This window comes from Pseudophryne corroboree, chromosome 2, assembly GCF_028390025.1.
Source record: "Pseudophryne corroboree isolate aPseCor3 chromosome 2, aPseCor3.hap2, whole genome shotgun sequence".
NCBI lineage: Eukaryota > Metazoa > Chordata > Amphibia > Anura > Myobatrachidae > Pseudophryne > Pseudophryne corroboree.
Genome location: NC_086445.1, coordinates 717,375,344 through 717,396,819, shown reverse-complemented (window position 1 = coordinate 717,396,819; position 21,476 = coordinate 717,375,344). Strand labels below are relative to the sequence as shown.

Sequence of the window (21,476 nt, the reverse complement as noted above, 5' to 3'; positions counted from 1 at the left end):
TACCACCCCACTTCAAGCAATGTGCACACACACACACACACACACACACACACACACACACACACACACATAGATAGAAAGATGGACACATAGTAAGATAGATAGATAATAGACAGACACATAGATAGATAGATAGATAGATAGATAGATAGATAGATAGATAGATAGATAGATACATAGATAGACAGACAGACAGATAATCACACATAAATAGAAAACTCACTTAGTTCCTCTGTACGGGTCCCGCCAAGTATCTCTATATGTTCATGAGTCCTGGCAGGTGATGAGATGGCTCCATGGAGATGGGGGCATCTAGTGGCTCCTGGCAGTACTGCAGTCAGCAGAAACAGAATCTCTCTGCTCCCGAAGCCACTGCGCTGACACAGGAGGAAATAACATCAGCGATTCTGGCTGCCGGCTGTTTGTACAGTGATAGGCGCAGCCGGCAGCAACAGTGCACAGCACAGGGAAGCAGAGCAGGGAGACCGCCTTTCCAGGCTGGCGCCTCCCTGCTTTGCATCCCTTTGCTGAGTGGGTTCTGCCGACTCTGTTTACCACCTATTCAATTTCAGATTCCCAAACAGAAGGAATGACCAGAAGACCTGTCGTGACCAGTCATTTTCTCTCAGATTTCAAGCCATTTTCTTACCATTCTAATAAAGAGCTGCCTCATGACCCTTTATATGCCAGCCCAGAGCCTCTTAATTACATGATATATGCTTCAGAGCTCCCTCATGCCCCTTTTTATGCCTCATGCCCTTATATGTCAGCCTGGAGCCCCCTAATTCCCTCATATGTCTGCCCAGAGTTCCCTCATGTCCTTATATGTCTGCCCAGAGTCCCCTCATGTCCTTATATGTCTGTCCAGAGTCCCCTAATGTCCTTATATGTCTGCCCATAGTTTCCTTCTGCCCCTTAATATGCCAGGGCCCCCTCATCCCCATTTTATAAGCCAGATCTCCATTATGCCCAGACAGCCCAGCACAGTAGCCCATTGTTTTTCTATGCCAGTGTCCCTTCATGCCCAGCACAGCAGCTAATTATATATGCCAAAGCTCCCTCATGCACAGCACAGCAGCGCATTGCCCCTTTATATGCCAGAAAACCCTAATGTGCCAAAGCTCATCATGCCATACTGTATACTGTATACTGTATACCGCCAGTAGGCCAGAGCTTACCGTCTGCTTCACCACCAAATCTGATTCACCAAAGGTTCCTCTACATGTCTATGGATACCTTGGTTCCTTCCACCACACAAACATTGGCTTCATGCCGGCAGCCGGAATACACACTCAGAGGAGGTGGGCCATGGGACAGGCTAGAGGTGGAGTGGCAGAGAGGGTCGCTCAATGACACTAAACTACAGACTGCTGACAGCAGTGCTAGGACTGTACAGAGGGGATCAGTATGATATCCTGGCTGTCGGGATCCCTTCAGTCAGGAGACCAACGCCGGGATCCCAACAGCTGGGATACCGACTGTGAGCACAGCGTGTCCCCTAGCGGGCTCGCGGCGCTCGCCACGCTTCAGGCCTGGTGGCGACCTTTGGTCACCACAGGGTTATTTTCCCCCTCGGGTGGTGGCGTAGACCATCACCAAAGTGGGGATTCCAGCCAGCGGTCGGTATTTCACCGGGTGCCGGGATTCTGGCGTCGGTATCCTGACAGCCGGTGAAATGACTGCCTCCCATACAGAGAACTCCTGGACAGGTGGTAATCCTAAATTAAAAGGTGCAAAATATGCCCATTTAGGTCAGCATATGGTTATAAAACCAGGTGGTCATTATCAAACCTTCAAAAGAGAAAACATGGTGACGTTGTCTATAGCAACTAATCAGATTCAAGCAATAACTTACCTAGTACATTCTATAAAATTACACACTTTACCAAAATGTATTGTGCCCGGCAGTACTAATTCAATGTCCAATTTGATGCGAGTAGCAGTGGTGGATACTAAAACACCGCAGCAATTCAGCATTGAGCCATTCCAGAGACAGCTGATCCAGAAGGTCTGTTTCCCAGTGATCCTTATCACCACTACTTTTGTAGCAGTGAAACTTAGCACTGCCGAGTCTGACTCAACAGTGTTGCTGGGGTTCACACATGCACTAAAAGCTCCAGATGGCCAGTGGGGAGAGACAAACAGGACCAGAGGGATACGAAAGGATCCCTTTTAGAAATCTGGACCTACTTCGTATAGGAAGGAACAGGGGTCCTGGAACCAAGGCCATCCGAAGATGGCATAATTTCCAGTGGCGTAACTACTGCCCCTGCAGCCACTGATTTAGAGCTGATTGACATGCGGACTAGTCGTCCGCATGTCAATCTGCAAAATGTCCCTTCCAAAATGGCCACCGCCATGGAGGAGACATGCTAGAGGTATGACCTCTAGCGTCTTGGAGGTGCCGGGACCCACGGAGCGCATAGCGCTGGCCGCGGCCGACGTCACCCTTCAGCCCTGCTACCCTGGAGCAGCGGGGGCAGCAGCAGCAACAATGGAGGGGTCGGGCAGCGGTGCCTGCGGTACACTAAACAGCGGAGAGCGGTTTAGGCAGCGTTACTCCCCATGATACCCAGTGCATGAAATCCCTTGCAACAAGCATTATCCCCTGGCAACGAGCTTGACACCCAGCGCATGAAACCTCTGGCAATGAGCATGACACCCTGAGCATGAAAACCCCTGGCACCGTGCATGGAACCAAGATTATGAAACCCTTGACAATGATCAGGTAATTTAAAAGTCATTAGAAGCCTTACTATAGGGCTTAATGTGTAATGTGCATTGCGGTGTGTGGCATAATATATAACGGGCATTGCGGTTTGTGGCATAATATATAACGGGCATAATATATAACGGGCATTGCGGTGTGTGGCATAATGTATCACGGACATTGTGGTATGTGGTATAATGTATACTGGGCATTGCGGTGTGTGTCATAATGTGTCACAGGCATGACGGTGTGTGGTATACTGTATCACGGGCACTGTATGTGGCATAATGTCTTAGGGGCATTGCAGTGTGTGGTATAATGTATAACGGGCATTGCGTTGTGTGGCATAATGTGTCACAGGCATGACGGTGTGGTATAATGTCTCAGGGACACTGCAGTGTGTGGCATAATTTATAATGGGCATTGCAGTGTATGGCATAATGTGTAAGGGGCATTACTATAAGGAGGAATAATGACAAATAATGTAAGGGGCATGAATCAGGATTATTATTTTTTCCTGTGGTGTCAATGTCCCGGCGTGCAGGTTGCAAAACTGGGGTATAAGGTAGTCTTTTCCTGCCACGCCCCTTTTTTGTCGCGCTCACAAATTCTTCACTTTGCAAAAAAATGAAACAATGACTTGCACCCTAGCTTCAGCTTGATATACGTCCCAAAGAACACCATTTCTTTTCTAATTACAATAATATACTGGTGGACGATCTCCAAGCGCTGCTATATAGACCGGAACTCCTTGTGTCTGAGAACCCTCAAAAGGAAACAAAGTACAACAATATTCTTAAGGGAATCTCCAGATATAGTTGTTCACTCGTAGTATCATCAACGACTGACCTTTGTTATTAACCCTATGTTCTCATAAGGTTTCTTTTTCTTCTATTCAAAGCACTGCAATCACACCATCTATGACATATAGCTTATTGGAATAAAGCTCACCTTCAAGATAAGCCCTATATGCATCCAAAGGTATCTTTAACGAGTCCTCCCTCACTGGAATCTTCCAACAATCCTGTATGTATATACACAGCCTCCCAACAATTGATTAAAACTCCATCAGTCCGTTTTTTTGGATAAAACAACCTTAGTTTCTCTTTAATTTTTACAATCACATAAAGAAAGTTAAAATTCCATACAGAAATGGAGGTACCCAATTTGTAGACAGGCAGAACCACTTCCACTTACACCCCTAAGATGGAATAAGGGATTAGGTACAAACCACTGTTGATATAGATGTTAAAACCAATCAAGTAGCTGTCCAAATAAGTGGTGGGATTAAGCCAGGGGTCCTCTAAAGTAAACACCAATGCGTTTCGGATCTCAATCCTTCCTCAGGGTGTCTTTTTTTTTTACTAGATCAGAACGGTTTATTTCCATTACGTCATTTACATAGAAAATCTGGTTGCTCCCGATCCAGGTCCTGCTTATGCTTCCTCAGTTCCTGGTGGTGCGTCACCTCCCTTGGTATTTCTAGTGTAGATAACCTGGGCTATGTGTTTGGATACCAGCTTAATTAGGCCTTTGTTTAGTAGCTCCTGGAGGGCAGCTCTGGCCAGTGACCCCCTGATCTTTAGCCTCTCAGACACCACAGCGGGAGTGATGAGCTTGTAGTTGGGGACTTCTTTGCACAGCTGGTCGTATGTGGCCTAGTCAAACAGCACTAGATTGTTCAGCTTGTCCCTCACTTTCCCCTTGGATCACTTCTTCTTCTTGGCCTTTCCCCCAGACTTGTTGACGGGGTCTTTGTCCTTCTTGGCGGACTTGCCCACATCTTTCTTTATGTGATTGTGAAAATTAAAGAGAAACTAAGGTTGTTTTATCCAAAAAAACGGACTGATGGAGTTTTAATCAATTGTTGGGAGGCTGTGTATATACATACAGGATTGTTGGAAGATACCAGTGAGGGAGGACTCGTTAAAGATACCTTTGGATGCATATAGGGCTTATCTTGAAGGTGAGCTTTATTCTAATAAGCTATATGTCATAGATGGTGTGATTGCAGTGCTTTGAATAGAAGAAAAAGAAACCTTTATGAGAACATAGGGTTAATAACAAAGGTCAGTCGTTGATGATACTATGAGTGAACAACTATATCTGGAGATTCCCTTAAGAATATTGTTGTACTTTGTTTCCTTTTGAGGGTTCTCAGACACAAGGAGTTCCGGTCTAAATTCTTCACTTTGATAGTGCCAATTATGAGGGGAGTGGGAGCGCCAGAGAATTTTTTGGCTTGGGGGAGAAAAATCTCTAGTTACGCCACTGATAGGTTCCCACTGTCAAGCTCCGAAAAATTTAGTATTTTTGGAGCTTGATGAATTTCGGTACCCATACTATTTTATGGGAACGCCATGCCAGATCAGGACTGAAAGGCAAGCAGGAGATATCTGTATTGTGTTTATAATGACCTTATAATGAATGAATACTTACGTTCTACAGAAGTAGGTGAAAATGTTAAATGTTTGCTGAATTTACTATTCCGCTTCCTATATGGTACCTGTATGCTATACCTTCACTGTTTGCACAACCTGCCAGCAGCTACTTATGCAGTACACCTCAGATGGCTGCCCCAGATGGTTCCTCCGTGGGCAGGATGGACAAATGGATCTATCCGTACAAGGAATATCATACTACTACACTCGTGTCAGTTTTTCTATATATGTTTTGAGTCCTTGCATGGCTTATCTCCAACAGTGTAACGTCTGTAGTGTGCTCAACATAGCTGCCTCACCTGCTACGCTCATGGACGGGATGAAAATTACATGGACCTGATGGTTATGTTGGGACCTTACTCCTAGCATAGGGTATCTCTTTTAGGCGTAACCTATTACACCAAGGGTAATACTACGTAATCCAAGATGGCTACCTCACCTGGTACCTTTTTTGCAGGTGGAACATATAACACATGGAATTTATTACCCAAAATGTCTGCACTAACCCACATTATGCTTTGTGTGCTCTCTAGGTCTTGCTGTTTTTCAAATATTTTTGTGTCTCTTTATTTGCTGTTTAAACAAAGTATTGTTTTCATTGTCTGTAAAGTGATTTTGAGTTCTGCTAGGGAAAAGCAGTGCCGTAACTAGGTGTGTGCCGATGGTGCCTTGCCTGCAGCGCACATGCACTGTAGGCGCACCATCGGCAGCACCCCCCTCCCCCCGCAGTCACTCGGTACTCACTGACCACTTGCCAGCCGCCGGAGCCGCCCACCCCCCACTGCCCGCGATCTTATGTCTCTGAGCAGGGCCAAAGCTGCAGCCACTGCTCTTTGTTTAACGCTGTTCCACTACCTGTCTCCCACCAGCCACCAGAGCCAACTCTGAGCGCTGCATTCCCCCACCACACTGCCGCGCTCTTTGGTCTCCGAGTCCCGCTGATGCCTGCCTCCCGCTGCCGCCTCTGCAGAGGACTCAGGATCATGCCGCAGCTGCCAGCTCCTGGGTCTCTGCCTCCTCTGCGGTTGATGCCGGATCGCAGATGAGGGTGAGTATAACTCTCACTCTCTCCTAAAAGAGGGACTGACTGCCACAATATGTAAAGAATAAAAAGGGGGACTACCTGTCATGATATGTAAAAAACGGGGACTGCCTGCCATGATGTCTAAAAAAGGGGGACTGCCTGCCATGATGTGTAAAAAAGGGGGACTGCCTGCCATAATGTGTAAAAACGGGGGACTGCCAGCCATAATGTGTAAAAAAAGGGGGACTGCCTGCCATAATGTGTAAAAAAAAAGGGTGACTCTGCCTAGCTAATGTGTAAAAAGGGAGACTCTGCTGCTGTAATGTGTAAATACTGCTGTAATGTGTAAAAAAAAAAAAAGGGGACTCTGCCTGCCGTAATGTGTAAAATGGGGACTCTGCCTGCCGTAATGTGTAAAAGGGGGACTCTACCTGCCGTGCTGTGTTAAAGTGAGTTCTGCCTGCCGTAATGCATAAAAGTGAGTTATGCCTGCTGTAATTTGTAAAAGGGAGCTCTACCTGCCTAATGTTTAAAAGGGGGACTCTGCCTGCCGTAATGTGTAAAAGGGAGCTCTGTGGCCACGCCCCTTCCCCATGAAGCCACACCCCTATATTTTTGACACTCGCATGAGGTGCGCACTGGCCCTTATTTGTATATGGGGCGGGGGGGGCGCCAATGCTGTTTCTTGCACACAGTGCTAAAATGTCTAGTTACGGCACTGGGGAAAAGCACTATATAAATCAAATTATTGTTATTATTATTACTTTTGTAGAAATTAAGTGATTATGAGTGGACCCCTTTGGCAGCCCCATCTTTACTTTCTGTTTCATATCCTTGTATTTAATTTGTTTGTATAGCACTGAATGCTGTAATATTCAGACACGTTACAACTATAGAATAATGATAATACTGTTGATGTGAAACTCGGAATGGTAGCGGACAGTTGCAAACAAACAAACAAACAAACAAACAAACAAACACATATGGGCTGGATTGAACGGTCAACGGTCGTGCAGGATGGCGAACAACCTCTGAAGTTTTTTAAATGGGCAATCATGTACAAGGCTAAACTATGCCTTGTACATGATTGTTCATTTAAAAAAAGTCTGAGTTCGGATGGCATCGTGCACGCCCGCCGAACTCGGACTTGATTACATCCTGCCCATATACAGTACTTCTGGAAGGAATTCAATTGTTCCTGAAAAATCTGTGGCACAAAAACTGGGCTTTACCACAAATTTTTGGGGTTATTTCCAGGGTCTGAGTCTACCTAAGCCTTGGCTCAGGGTTTCCTGCCAGGCTCGGATTTCACATTGAGGCAAAACATAATCCTTCCAGTGTCGGATTCTTGCAGGTTTTGGATTCTATAGAAGGGTGCTGCGGACGGGACTTGGCATCATGCCACTATGCTCAGGCTGCTGTGTGCTGTGCTGTACTATACTGTAGATTGACTGCGCTGTGTCTATAGTTAGTGTCGGGGACACTCAGGCAACACCGCAGCTCTGCTCTCCGAAGCCGAGAGCAGCAGTGCCGGTGAAGCTGAGTGGATGCCGCACGCATGCTGCCGGTATCCATTTCATGCAGGGAAAGTACTGGGGCATGCCCCCACCATGACGTAAAATGGGGGCATTACATGTGGGCAAGCCTCCAAAACTGCATCAACTAGGGGTGTGGCTTAACAAGAATGAGACCACGACTCCTTTCCAGATACATGCCTCTGGCGGGCATAGGGGTCCCGGCTTCAACAATCCAAATGTTGGGAGGTATTCTGTTGTGTGCTGCACTGTACTCTTCTGTAAATTGGCTGAGATATGTGTAAAGTCCGTGTATGCAAGGGGCACGCTGCTGTGTCCTGTGCTGTACTCTGCTGGTTAAATTCTATGTGGTGTCCAACTAAAGTGGATGTGTGCTCACTAGCAGCACTACAGTGTGTATTGTCATTGTCCCTTGTCAGTTGAGAAAAAAGTAAAGAAATCCAAAAAGTTAAGTTAAAAAAAGTAAAAAGTAAAAAAAAAAAGTAGTTTTTTTTGTGCTGTACCCAACTATGTATTCATAACATACAAGTACTGTGACTCTACAGGCTGTACTCCACTGTGTATCCATAAAGTACAAGTACTGAGACTCTGCAGGCCATACCCCACTTTGTACCGATAACATAAAAGTACTGTGACTGCCATGTGGTATAAACTGCTCTGTGTTTGTGCCACTGCTCTGTCATTTATTAACCAGCCAGCTCACTGCAGCCTGTGACCTAAAGCCGATGAAAACAATATTGTGAGCTGTGAGGTGGTCAAAATTGACTGGAAATTAAGGGAAATTAATGTGATTGGGGTTAATAATACTCTAGGAACAAAAAATGCCCAAAATATGTGATTTTAACTTTTAAAAATTTTTTTTGTAAAAGGTACAAAATCAGAGTCACAGCCAAAATCCAAAACCGAATCCAAAACAAAAAAAGATGGCAAATTAGAACCTAAACCAGTATCAGCAAAAATGGTCCATAACTCTAACTCTAACACATGCCACCATCACCAAGTATACCAACTTATCTTGTCCCCATTGCATAAAATAAATTAAAATATTAAACATAACTGCTGTTTAGGGTAAGATAAAACTGACCACTTTGGGGCTATTTCAGTATCTTTATTTAAAATAATGGCATATAATTATGTCTGACCACATCAAAGAGGGTATAGTTGTAGGAGTGAATGCATATTACATATTAATGGTTTAATTTTCTCTAAGTGGTCCATTGAAATTGGACCATGAGGATCTAAAATTAGCCTCTTGTAGGTAATGAATACCTGCATTAATTTAAATAACGTTTTCAAAAAAGCCATAAACATTCTGAGTGTTATCACTTATTTATTTCTTCAATCCATATGTCTCTCAGATTTGGAAAATAAAAGGCCCTAGAGAAATTCATCTCCAGTATGCTTATCCTTTGCTTGTCCTACTGTGACATCAAAGCAGACTCAGGTCATCAGTTGTCAATCACTACTACTGTACTCACCTTAATAAAACAGTGCTCCACTTTCTCTTTCTTTTCAGTAGGTATGTATTCCTGACCTGGTGCGCCTTCTCTAAACTAAAATAGGCAGAAGCTGCTAGACTGTTTTCTCAACCAAGGTAACATACTGTAGGAGGTTCATACACTCACCAAAATAGCGCAACGTCAATTATCCTGAAACAGTTGGATGACTGAATTCTGATATAGGCTCATATACAGTATGTACTATTGCCATTTCTGCTGATATACAGTAAGATGACTGAAACAAGTTTTAATACACTATTCTCTCTTAGCTTCTGAGATCTTTTAGTTGTTTTTTCTTAGTGGCCATAACACTTTTATTTTGATCACTCTGATAACGAAGGGTAAACCCTGATGAACGGAAAATAATGACAAATAACAAAAAACTGTATAGACCCTAGGAGAGTATATGACAAGTATATGGTAAGAAATTAAATACATAAGGCGGCATGCAATTAGCTCCATTTTTTTCGCCTAGGTGAAAAAACTGAGCTTTTCACTATTTTTAGGGCAAATGGGGATTCAACCTAAGCAATAGCAGGGCCGGATTTTTGCCTAGGCCAAAAATGCGGCAGGGACGGAAAACACGTGGATTTCCATGTGTTTTCTGTCAAAAATGTGGGCCATTTTTGCCGATTTTGAGGCATTTTTCGCCAATGCCTTTTCACTTAAAAAAAAGGTGAAAAGGCATTGGCAAAAATGCCTTCAAAACGGACAAAAACGTCCCTAATCGAATACTCAGTGGGACGAATGAATTAGCTCCAAAATGTTCGGAGTTAATTGTATATCCCCAATAGGATTTTACATCCTAAAATGCACCAAAATATGATACAGTGATGTAACACAATCACATAAATAAATATTTGTACATTGGATAACCATGAATTCAATGATAAAATCAAAGTCAGAGAAGGGGTAGGGGGAGTGGAGGGAAGACTTAAGATACTATGGGGTATATTTACTAAGCTCCCGATTTTGACCGATTTGGTGTTTTTTCTTCAAAGTGTCATCTCGGGAATTTACTAAACTCAAATCTCAGGAGTGATGAGGGCATTCGTATTTTTTGGGTGGCCCAAGTTCAGAAATACGAATGAATACACCATCGGTCAAACACGGCTGTTTAGGTATAGAACTCGGTCATTTACTATTGATTTGTTATTTCCACCGTGAAAGTGCATTTGCGGTCGTAAAAATATACAATTCGTAAAAAATCACGAAAAAAAAGTAGACCTGCTTTTGAGAAGCGTGTTTACATGTGTTCCGACTTCATCATTTATCACACCTGCATTTTTGGCCCTTTAAAAGGTGGGCCAGCACATTTGTCAAATCAATCACTGAAATGGCTGCTGCCGTGTGTAGCAGTGAATTTGGTTTTGCTATGGGATTCCATGAGGCTACAAGAAACCAGGGCCAGAAAACTGAACATGGTCAGCAGGTTGTACAGGTGCCGCGGAGGCTGCGCTGGCCTCGTTTTTTTATGGGGCGTTTAAACTTAAATGCATTGGCCGATGACCAGGTCATACAGATGTTCCGGCTAAATAGGAACAACATTTTCCGTCTGTATGACCTAGTCAAACTGGACCTAGACCCTGAGACAGCACGCTCTCGCTCTGTCTCAGGCCTGCACAAACTCCTGGCTGTGTTGCACTTTATGGCTACTGGCAGCTTTCAGGCTGTGACAGGCGATGTAATAGGAATCTCACAGCCCAACTTTTCAAAATATTTAAATCAGGTGAGGCAAACCATACATACTCCTCTACGCCCTATTTTTGTATTGTGTAATGTGAATTTATATAGTATATTTGAACAAAGTGCTTAAGACACTCACCTTATATTTTTGAATGAACACTCAGGTTTTGGATGCATTGGAACCCCACATAGATGCCTCTATTTGCTTCCCTACCAAGGAGTCTCAGTGGCATACAGTCAGGGTAGCTTTCTATGAGCTTGCTGGCATGCCAAATGTGCTGGGTGCCATAGATTGCACACACGTTGAGCTGAGACCACCTAGGGGCAGGCAATATATTTATATAAATAGACATCTTGTCCAATCCACGAATGTCCAGGTGGTTTGTGATGCAAATCTCAAAATTATGAGTGTTGTTGCGGGTTACCCTGGCGGCTGCCATGACTCCTTCATCCTCAGTCAGTCAACCCTCTTTGATAAATTTGAGGCTGGAGAAATGCCGGATGGCTGCTGGGTATGTACCAAGTATTTGTTTTAAATTTTGTGTTTACCTCAACCTGCACATTATGTTAGCACTGTGTTTGTGCATCAATATTTTTCAATGTTGCCAGTCTCTGTTTTTCAGGTGATGGGGGTTATGGCTGCTACTCTTGGCTTCTGACTCCATTGTCCGTCCCTGATTCCCCTGCTGAACACAATTACAATCATGCACATAAGTCTACGCGGAATGTGATAGAACGATGTTTTGGTGTACTGAAATCAAGGTTTCGGTGTCTGGATAAGTCTGCCGGGCTTTTGTTGTATAGTCCCTTAAAGGTGTCTAGGATTGTGTTCTGCTGTTTTCTTCATAACATGTGTTTGCAGTAACATCTGCCACATGTTGATGATGATGAAGAAAACAGTCAGCAAGCAGAGGAGTTAGAAACATCTGGCGACACTGTGAGTACAGATATAGGGAGGCAGGTAAGGCAAGACCTGATTTTGGCACATTTTAGCGGTAAGTAAATTTACCTGTGTGCTTTGTATATGAACAATTAAGGCACACCAATGTATTTTCTGTAGTAATGTGGCTCTTGCTCCCTCTCGAGCTAGTCAGCTGAGTGTTGTTAATTTGCTTTATATGTGTTTATGTCTAACTGTTGGGTATCAGTTATTTAGCTATTTGTATATAGATTTTTGTTAGTAATTATGTGTTTTGATTGTAAAAAGTTAGTTTTTCCAATTCTAAGGTAATGTTTGCCACAATACTACATTATAAATTAGTATGCCCTAACAACCATTTTTTTTAGGCTATTGTTTGTGTTTGTTTTGTGTAGACTTTCTTCTGAAGTTGTGTTTGAAATATGTAACCTCATTACCACAACATAATGGACATTGAGTAATGTGTGCCAATTAGCCAAACATACATTGCCTAACAACAACCTTACAAAATTTATTGAACATAATTATGCCTGTGATGTTGTAAACCTTCATGTTAGTAATGATGCTAGAATAGTCCCAACACATGTGAGTGATAACTCAATGAATTATCCTGTTGCACTGACAGTTATTTTTACAGAACACATTGCACATCAATCATTTGTCACATTTATTACTGTACAACATGTGTTTTCTTTTCAAATAAGTGCTATTTTGTAGGCCTAGGATTGTGAACAATGTGTCTCCAGCTGCAGGGTTGGTTATTTCTTAGGCTGTTCTTTGGTGGCTGACGTGGGTTTGGTTTGGACAGTGGAGCGGGTTCGGCTTGATATTCGAACTGGTGATGAAATTGGGGTCTGGGTAGGTGTGTTGGTTCCTGAGCTGGAACCTTGTTGGTGTTGTGCAAACAAATTAATATTTTGACTGAGGTTAGCCAGGGTTGCGGTAAGTTGTGTTGTGGCTGTTGTGTTGTTGTCTATGATGCGGGACATGGTTTCTGATATAATTTCATTATTTTGAATTAACTGAATGAGGGCTTGTTGATGGCGGTGTTGCTCATCCATTATGTGCTGAAAGGTAACAATAAGTTGGCTGTTATTTGCTCTCATCTGCTCCATACTGTTTGCGACTCTGCATAGCTGTACATTGAGCCTGCTTGTGTTTCTACACAGTCTCGGTAGATGATGTGGCAGACTGGCTAGGTATTGGGTGTGTGTGCGTAGGCACTCAAGATTCTGTGCCTGTTGTTGGTTCCAATTTCCCCAAAATGATGGGTCAGGTTGTGGTGGGGAGGGGGGGGGGGTTGTTTGGCTCAATTGTGGGTGTGGTGACATTTGGGGTGGCGGGGTACTTTCCTGAGGCGTGGTAGTTTGGTTACTGTCTATTGCTTGCAGATGGAGGGTGTATGTTTCCTGATGTTCAGATTCCTGCTGGGCTTCCGGGGGCATGATGTCTGGTTCTGTATGGGGTTTAAGGGGACAACATTTGAGGATATTTTTTACTTATGTTGGTTTTATTATTTACTTAAACTTTCTAGACTTGTTTGCCAAACATTTTTCAATTGAAAATTAGGATGTTCACCAAGACTCGTATACACAATCAAAAAGGCCAATTATGTAGGTTTGTATGAAGTCAAAATTTACATCAAAACAAAAGTGGACACATGTTTGACAAAGCCCACACTTACGAAACAAACACACAGAGGTACAAAATTTACCCCAAGAAAAAAGTGATTTGTCATCCGCCATATCGTACTTGCATTAAAATATCAAACAGTAAATGACAGTATGAATTCTATCACCATTGTGAAAGGGTGTAAATCTACCTGAAGCACAATTTTTGCCTATTCAATTAAATAATTACAACACAATACTACTGTAAGGCGCAAGATAACACTCTAAATTTGCGCAACTTGTATAGTGGACATTGGGTCCTTTTTATTTTGCAAGCCATGTGCTTGCTGCTGTGGATAAGTACTAGGAATATGTTTTTTTTTTTTTTTTTGCTGATGTGTATTTTGTGTGCAAAAACAGTGTGTAAGTATGTTATTTTTAATTTGTGTTTTGTGTTTACTCACCAGACAGCTGAGCGGAATGTGGTTCCAGTGATTGAGGACTCTCCAAAATGTGTTCTGGGGGCTGAGGCAACACAGTTGAAATACGACGTGGGGGTGGGCTTAATGCTGGTGTTGTTGCAACATCAGGACGACGTCTCTTGGTAGGCCTGCTCGTGTGGCTGCCAGACCCCTGTGAAGGACGTCTTTGTGGACTGTGATGCGATGTTGAAGTTCCTATGGATTAATGCAAATATTAGATTGTTTGGAAATTTTGTGGTGGGCACATTAAGTGGTGTCAATTTTGCATTACCTGTATCGCCAGCATCCACATCTCTTGACAGTGTTGCTTGTGTTCTGGAAGTGGTGGCTTGCTTTCATACTGTAAAAATGTTAAGTTGGTGTTTATGACCATTAATTACAGTGTGTACTTTTGTAAGCAGCAACATTTAGTGATGTGGCCATATGATTACCATTATAAGTACACTTTCTAGCAATACATTTTAAATAAAATGGGTTGCTTCATTGTTTGTGAAAAGGCTAATGAGGTTCCATTTCCAAAGACAAAAACATAGCCATGTAGTTTAATTTTCCATGGCCAACAGCTGAATATACACCCATGTATTACCATATATTTTTGAGTATTACATTAATATTAAAATATGTCATTTAAATTTGTAATACAAAAAATTTTGCAAAGTGAATATAAACTAAACATACAATACTTAGCCATCTACACTAACATATTGCCCACAAAGACAAGTAAAATACAACATACATTAAACAAAGAAAAAATAAAGCACCAAAAATTACAAACAGCACGTGACTCACACGTATCTAATGACCCTTTACAAATAAAGCCATCTATTCAAGAAGTTCCAACTTACAAAATGGACCAAGAAAAAAAAATACTATAGACAAAACTATAACTACCTAACACCTATACAAACACAAAATCATTAAAATTCAAACACAAATAGCTAATCAATTTATAACATATAAATATATTAACAATACAATAACATTTAAAAAATACTAATTAGGCACAAACACATATGCAAATATAACAAATTTAAAAAAAAACACTCACCATCATGCCTAGGACAAACCGAATCCCGCACATTAGTCGCACCAACAACTTCATGCGGAATAAGGGTCTGCACAGGTTCCTCCCACTCCTGATAAGACGCTATAAAGGGATGGCCACCCCCTGTTTGCCTGGCTGACTTAGCCTCCTTTGCCATCTTTGCCTTGACACGGCACTTGATGTCATAGAATCTCTTCCGACACGTGTCCTCAGTCCTCTTCACCACACCCTCACTGTTTACTGCCGCTACTACCTTCCCCCACAGAACAGTTTTCCTGCGCGAAGGCACCTTGGCCGCATCACGCCCAAACAGCTGGCGATGATGGCGCATCAACTCATGCACCAAAGCCATATTTTCCACATAGCTAAATTTAACATTTCGGCCCGTCTTGGTGGTGGTGCGTGGCTGCGGAGCAACACCACCATCACTGTCACTATCACTCGAGGCCACAGCAGCATCCTCACCCTCCTCCACCTCACTAACCTCCTCCCCCTCACTCACCTCCTCTACCTCACTCACCTCCTCCCCCTCACTCACCTCCTCCCTCTCACTCACCTCTTCCCTCTCACTCACCTCTGACTGGGACATAATAATGACAAACAACAAATAACACTAATAAAAAAAAAACACAAAACACACTCCTCCACTACCACTACACACAACGCACCAACCACACACACACACACACACACACACACACACACACACACACACACACACACACACACTCACTCACTCACAAACAATGACAATAGACTGTAACTAAAATGCACAAACACTAAAAATGACACAAACTTTAAAGAGACTACACAACAATTATCACAAGACTACTTACACACACAATACAGCACTCAACAATCGCAAGAAAACTCCAAAACCGACCAACAAATCACCAACTCCAAAACACCAACTACCTCTCACCTTTCCACTAGCTAAACCCACGAGGTGCGGCTGGTTGGGGGAGGTTTTATACTAATGAGCACAGACACTCCTCCATGACAAACACAACCAATCACGGACGAGTGACGAAAACGAAAGTTAGAAAATAACGCGGCCGGGAAGGGACAAAAACACTGCCGTGAAAAATTAATTTACAAATCAGTAAAATTCCACCAAAATACGACCGCAAATACAAGATTCGACCGCGTTCACATTAAAAAATATACGAATTACATCGACATCGAAAAATACGAAAACACAAAATGAGTCGTAAAAAAAACGAAAAAGTTACAAATTAACACTACCGATGTCAGTCGTGTTTAAACTTGAACAAAATTCTGAACATTACGAATCTTAGTAAATATACCCCTATGTATGGCTTGTAGAAGCAAGCAATTTATTTTATTTTTATTTAAGCAGTGATAGGTTGTACAGAGGAGTGTAGGTAGCAAGTAGCACTTGGACCTAATTCAGGGTTGATCGCAAAAGCAAAATCTTTCTCTAATGGGCAAAACCATGTGCACTGCAGGTGGGGCAGATGTAACATGTGCAGAGAGATTTAGATTTGGGTGGGTTATTTTGTTTCGGTGCAGGGTAAATACTGTCTGTTTTATTTTTACACTGCAATTTAGATTTCAGTTTGAACACACCCCACCAAAATCTAACTCTCTCTGCACATGTTATATCTGCCCCATCTGCAGTGCACACGGTTTTGCCCATTAGAGAAAGATTTTGCTATTGCGATCAACCCTAAATTAGGCCCTATATACATTAGGTGGTTGGGAGTGGCACCTTTGGCTCATATATTGCGTGTAAATCTGGCTCTGGTGCTAGCCAGTGCCTCCTGAGCCATTTAGCTCACCGCACGTCCCTGAAGTAGCCAGGGAGGTGCAGCAGAGGTACCACCAAGATTATGAGATTATTGTACCACTATACATTATCTGGATGTCTCTGTATCCCTATTTAATAATTCAATACCTACAGTACCAGTATGGAATAGAAACACTTCAACAGGAATACCCCACACTCTATGCTGGAGTCATTATCCAAGAGCATTAAAGAAAGAGTTACCATACTCTAAATTCTTAAGGGTCAATCGGATTTTTGATAATATTGTGGAGTTTCAGATAAACATACTGTAATGTTCACAAAGTTTCTCAGTAGGGGCTGTTACCTAAAGGACCTTGATGCTGCTAAAAATAAAGTGTTGGCGAATCCTGAAAATGTATTTCTTATCTCCAAACAGAAGCAATCCACTAAATTTAAAAGAATCATATGGGAGCAAAGATACACTACTACTAGAATGTCTACATTGAAAGAGGCCAGAAGGACTTACTCCTACAGTGTGAAAGAAACAGGCTGAACGTGCCAGAGCCGACGTCACATACCCTCCCTTAAAACGCTTGGGAATGACTGTGTTTTTCCAGACACTCCCAGAAAATGTCCAGTTACCACCCCCAAATGACCACTTCCTGTCAATCAAACTGCCTTCACCTAGCGATCAAAAAAGACACTGATTTATTTAGCAGTTTGGCCTCATGCGTGCGCATTTACGATTCGTACGCATGCGCAGGTGTTCAATGATCAGCCGCCTTGCGAATCCGCACAACAGCAATTAGGTCTGAATTAGGCCCCCAGAAAGGAACTGAAGCTGTTTTAATCGATTTTAAAGGAATCCAGACTGAACCAAATCCCGAATCTGAACCAATACACTTGAGTGTGATCTTGCCAAAACCAAAACATGATGATCAATTAGAACCAAACACAGAGGTCCGTGCACATCTCTAATGTTAACTATTTCACAGAGTGAATGTAAAATCTGCGACCAGATCTGTCTATCTAAGCAGTCTAATTTGGATTAGGATCTCCTGAGCATTGGACAAGTATGTACCCAGACTTAAGGGTATATTTGCTAAGGTGCGAGGTTATAGAAGTGGAGTTCATAGCAATCAATCAGATTCTACTTATAGTTTATCTAGTACCATCTACAAGATAATAGCTGGAATCTGATTAGTCTTTATCAGCAACATCTCCATTTCTAAAAACCCGTAACAGTAAATATTAGGGATGAGTGGGTTCGGTTCTCAGAGAACCGAACCCCCCTGGACTTCACGTCACGAGCCCGGATCCGAGTCAGGCTCAGGTTTTCCCGCCTGACTCGGAAACCAGAATGAGGCAAAACGTCATCATCCCGCTGTCGGATTCTCATGGGGTTTGGATTCCATATAAGGAGCCGCTCGTCACCGCCATTTTCACTCTGGCATTGGAGAGTGTAGAGAGAGGACATGTCTCTGTCCTCAGTGTCCTCAGTGATAGTGTCTTGTGCTGCATCTGTCCAGTCACAGTGGTTGTGTCCTCTGCTGCCATATGTCGAGTGCTGCTGTATAAGTCCAGTCCAGTGGTGCTGTGTTGTGCTGCATCAGTCCAGTGGTGGTGTCTTGTGCTGCATCAGTCCAGTCACAGTGGTTGTGTCCTCTGCTGCCATATGTCCTGACAATGCTAAATTCCTTTGTCGTATAAACAACCCTTATGAAGCTAAGAACACTGTACGCTGTTTACTTAAGAAATACCGTAATGATACGCTATTTGCGTAACGATCGCTCAGCCGTAGGCGAGACGCTCAAGCGTCACGTTCGCTCACGGCCCAGTGATCACAGGACACGTTATTGGTTATGTCTAGGGGAAAGATTCGCTGTAACGTAGCATACGCTAGAGACCACGAGGAGGTCACCAGCGGTGCAGACGCTCACAACACTATACCTTTATGTTAAACCTTATACCGATGAAACACACAGAATTCCTTAATGTGAGTACAGGGTGTAAATGCAACCTTGTGTAACCTGACTATCTACAAAGCTGTTTGAGCGTCACCGACGCTCAAGTGAACACTTAACACTATAGTAAATACACAGATACTGGTTTAGGTTTCCAAGGCCTATTAACTGTATTATGTCTAATATACTTGTAAAAGGGGATAACAGTACATATGATACACTACAATATAACAGAGACTTCCTAACCACAGAACTAAACAATAAATACAAAAAGACAATACTACACTGACCTAAATGCAATACGATACAATACTATAATACTATAAGGTATTTAAGAGAAAAAGAGGAGAGAGAGAGATAGAGAGAGAGAGAGAGAGATTGGCTCGCAGAAAGACAATGATTATGGAGAGAACTTACGCACAAAGGGTATGATCGCCAGCGCCTCGATATCCAGCTCCCGATTATCAGCAGATAACCGTTGATGAGAGAGTGAGAGCTGGATGTGGTCGGCCTGCCTATTTATGCTCCACACACAATGCAATCTCCTGGTCCTACAATCCCATTGTCCATTGGCCGAAGGAATTCGGCCCTGCATCATAACAAAAGGTCATAGGGTGATTCATACAGGTGGGCTGTGACGATTTCCAACAGCTCAGGTGGGTGGGAAACTGGGTTTCCCGCCGCATACCTGAGTATGTGCAAATCATAGAAATGGACATAAACTTCTTATGTCCATAACTATTCGCACGAGCGATTAATACGCTCCAAACCAACACCGGAATATTGCTAATTAAATACTCTTCCGATGGGTACCAAACACTGCAGTATGATTCCTGTTAAACCCTTCGTACGATGCAAAGAGGGATTCCTCAGCTCTGGGACATTATACTTTAACCAAACTTACAGAAACTATCAAAGGGATCATGATCTATAAACTACATTAATTGTGAACATTTGTAACTAATGAGTCGCACGCTACGATCACATAAACTCTACCGTAAATGCGCATACTGCGCGTGCGAGTGCACGCTATTGCGGGTATGCGCTTCCACGGGAGAGCGTACGCATGCGCAGCACGGACCAGTGTGCGGTGCAAATATGGCAACGTGCATTGAGACATTTTTCTGACTTTGACAGTCCACCCTTTGGCAGTCAATAATAACTGCCACAAAACATTTAAGGAAAAAAATGTAAGTCAGGGGTTAATTGATTTCCATGGTTGGGTAGGGGAGGAGAGAGGAGAAGGTGTGAAGAGGGTATGACCTAGTGAGAAAGCAGGAGCATGTGTGTATGAGTCCATGTTTGGAGGGTCATGTATCATCGTGCCGTACGTGTGGTAGATCAAGCTTCGAGGTATTGCGAAGTATACATTTGAATTCCTTCTTATCCTGTGGTACAGGTCTGTGGATGGGCTGTCAAACTTTACCGAGCTCATTTCGGCTGTAGTTGTAACAAAATGGGGATGCACATTTTAGTTGATGATACATGAATGGGGGAGGTATGTGGTTGCTGATATCTGTGCCTGAATTCCCTATCGTCTATGTGTGTCATTACCTGAGGGTTGTAGAGATGAAGATAGAGAACACTTATGAAAAATGCAATGGTATTCTATGTCAGGGAAATGTACATTCGTCGATTGAGGTCTTGATTGGTGTCGGTTGATTGGAGTCTTCTTCTTTGTGCTTTTGCTCATAAATCGTGAGTAAAGCAAACAACGTCCATGGATTTACAAAAAATGTTGGGCTATCGTGATTTTAAAGTTCCTAGGGAAACTGGGGTACCCATGGCATTGTCCATCAAAATCTTGTATATCAGGTCGACTGCTCTTCTTCTTTCCATCTTTCCGTTGTCGGCCCCTTGGCTCATCAAATCCTTCGTCTACGTGGGTCTTTGTACCTCGGAGGAAAACATAGAAATGGGTGAAAGACGGACCGTATACTCATTACATCATTACGTCATGGTTTCTAGCATTGGGTCATAAATCAAATCCAGGTTAATTACAGTTTCCTCACTCCTTAAGCTCATCACTTTCGTACTTTGCTTGCACCTCATCAAAGCCTGCCCGCATCTAAATATCAATCCAAACGATATAACGACACCCAAAATACATAGGAGAAACTTTCCAACATCCATTATGACTCCTTGAGCCCAGTCTCCTAAACCGGAGAACCAATTTCGCGGGTTCAACCATGACACCCAACCAGTCAGCTCATTACCTACAGCAGCAAGGGTGAGATTGTGTTTTCGACGAAATTCCCACTTTAATTGCAGAATATCGTCCATCTTTTGGTCTATGACCTCTACCGGATCCTCGGTACTATTTGTGATATACGTGCAACACTTTATGCCGTACTGTGTTGCCAATGTAACACAATATCCGCCTGTTACTGCTGTAAGATAATTAAGAATCATCCTATGCTGAACTAGTTCTGTTTTATAAGCTTGAAGTTCTCTTCCAGTGTATCTAAACGTGTCATCATACATTTCAGTGATATTATCTAACAAATTGGCGAGTGCGGAAATGTATCTATAATTCATCACACCTCGAGCGGTGCGAGTGAAATCTAACGCTACCAGAACCTGAATCCCGGTGGATTCATGGATAAGATCAGAGGCCGGATGCTCTAACCTTTCTGACAGTTGTCTTTTAACAAGGTGCTCGTAGTGAGTGTGAGTATAAGGAGTTTGGGCACCACGGTGTATGTCCTTCATTTTGTCATGTGTAACAGTCATTACTTCAGGCAATACTTTTCCAATATAACACAATCCTTCAGAGTTTGGGGCAAGCCACTTGTACGCCTTTCTCCCGCA

The 21,476-nt window shown here is 42.9% G+C and overlaps 1 pseudogene; it reads right to left on the bottom strand.

The window, feature by feature from the left end:
* Positions 1 to 4,063: 4,063 nt before the first annotated feature.
* On the bottom strand, positions 4,064 to 14,960 carry LOC135010581 (small ribosomal subunit protein eS25-like; annotated as a pseudogene).
* Positions 14,961 to 21,476: the final 6,516 nt, after the last annotated feature.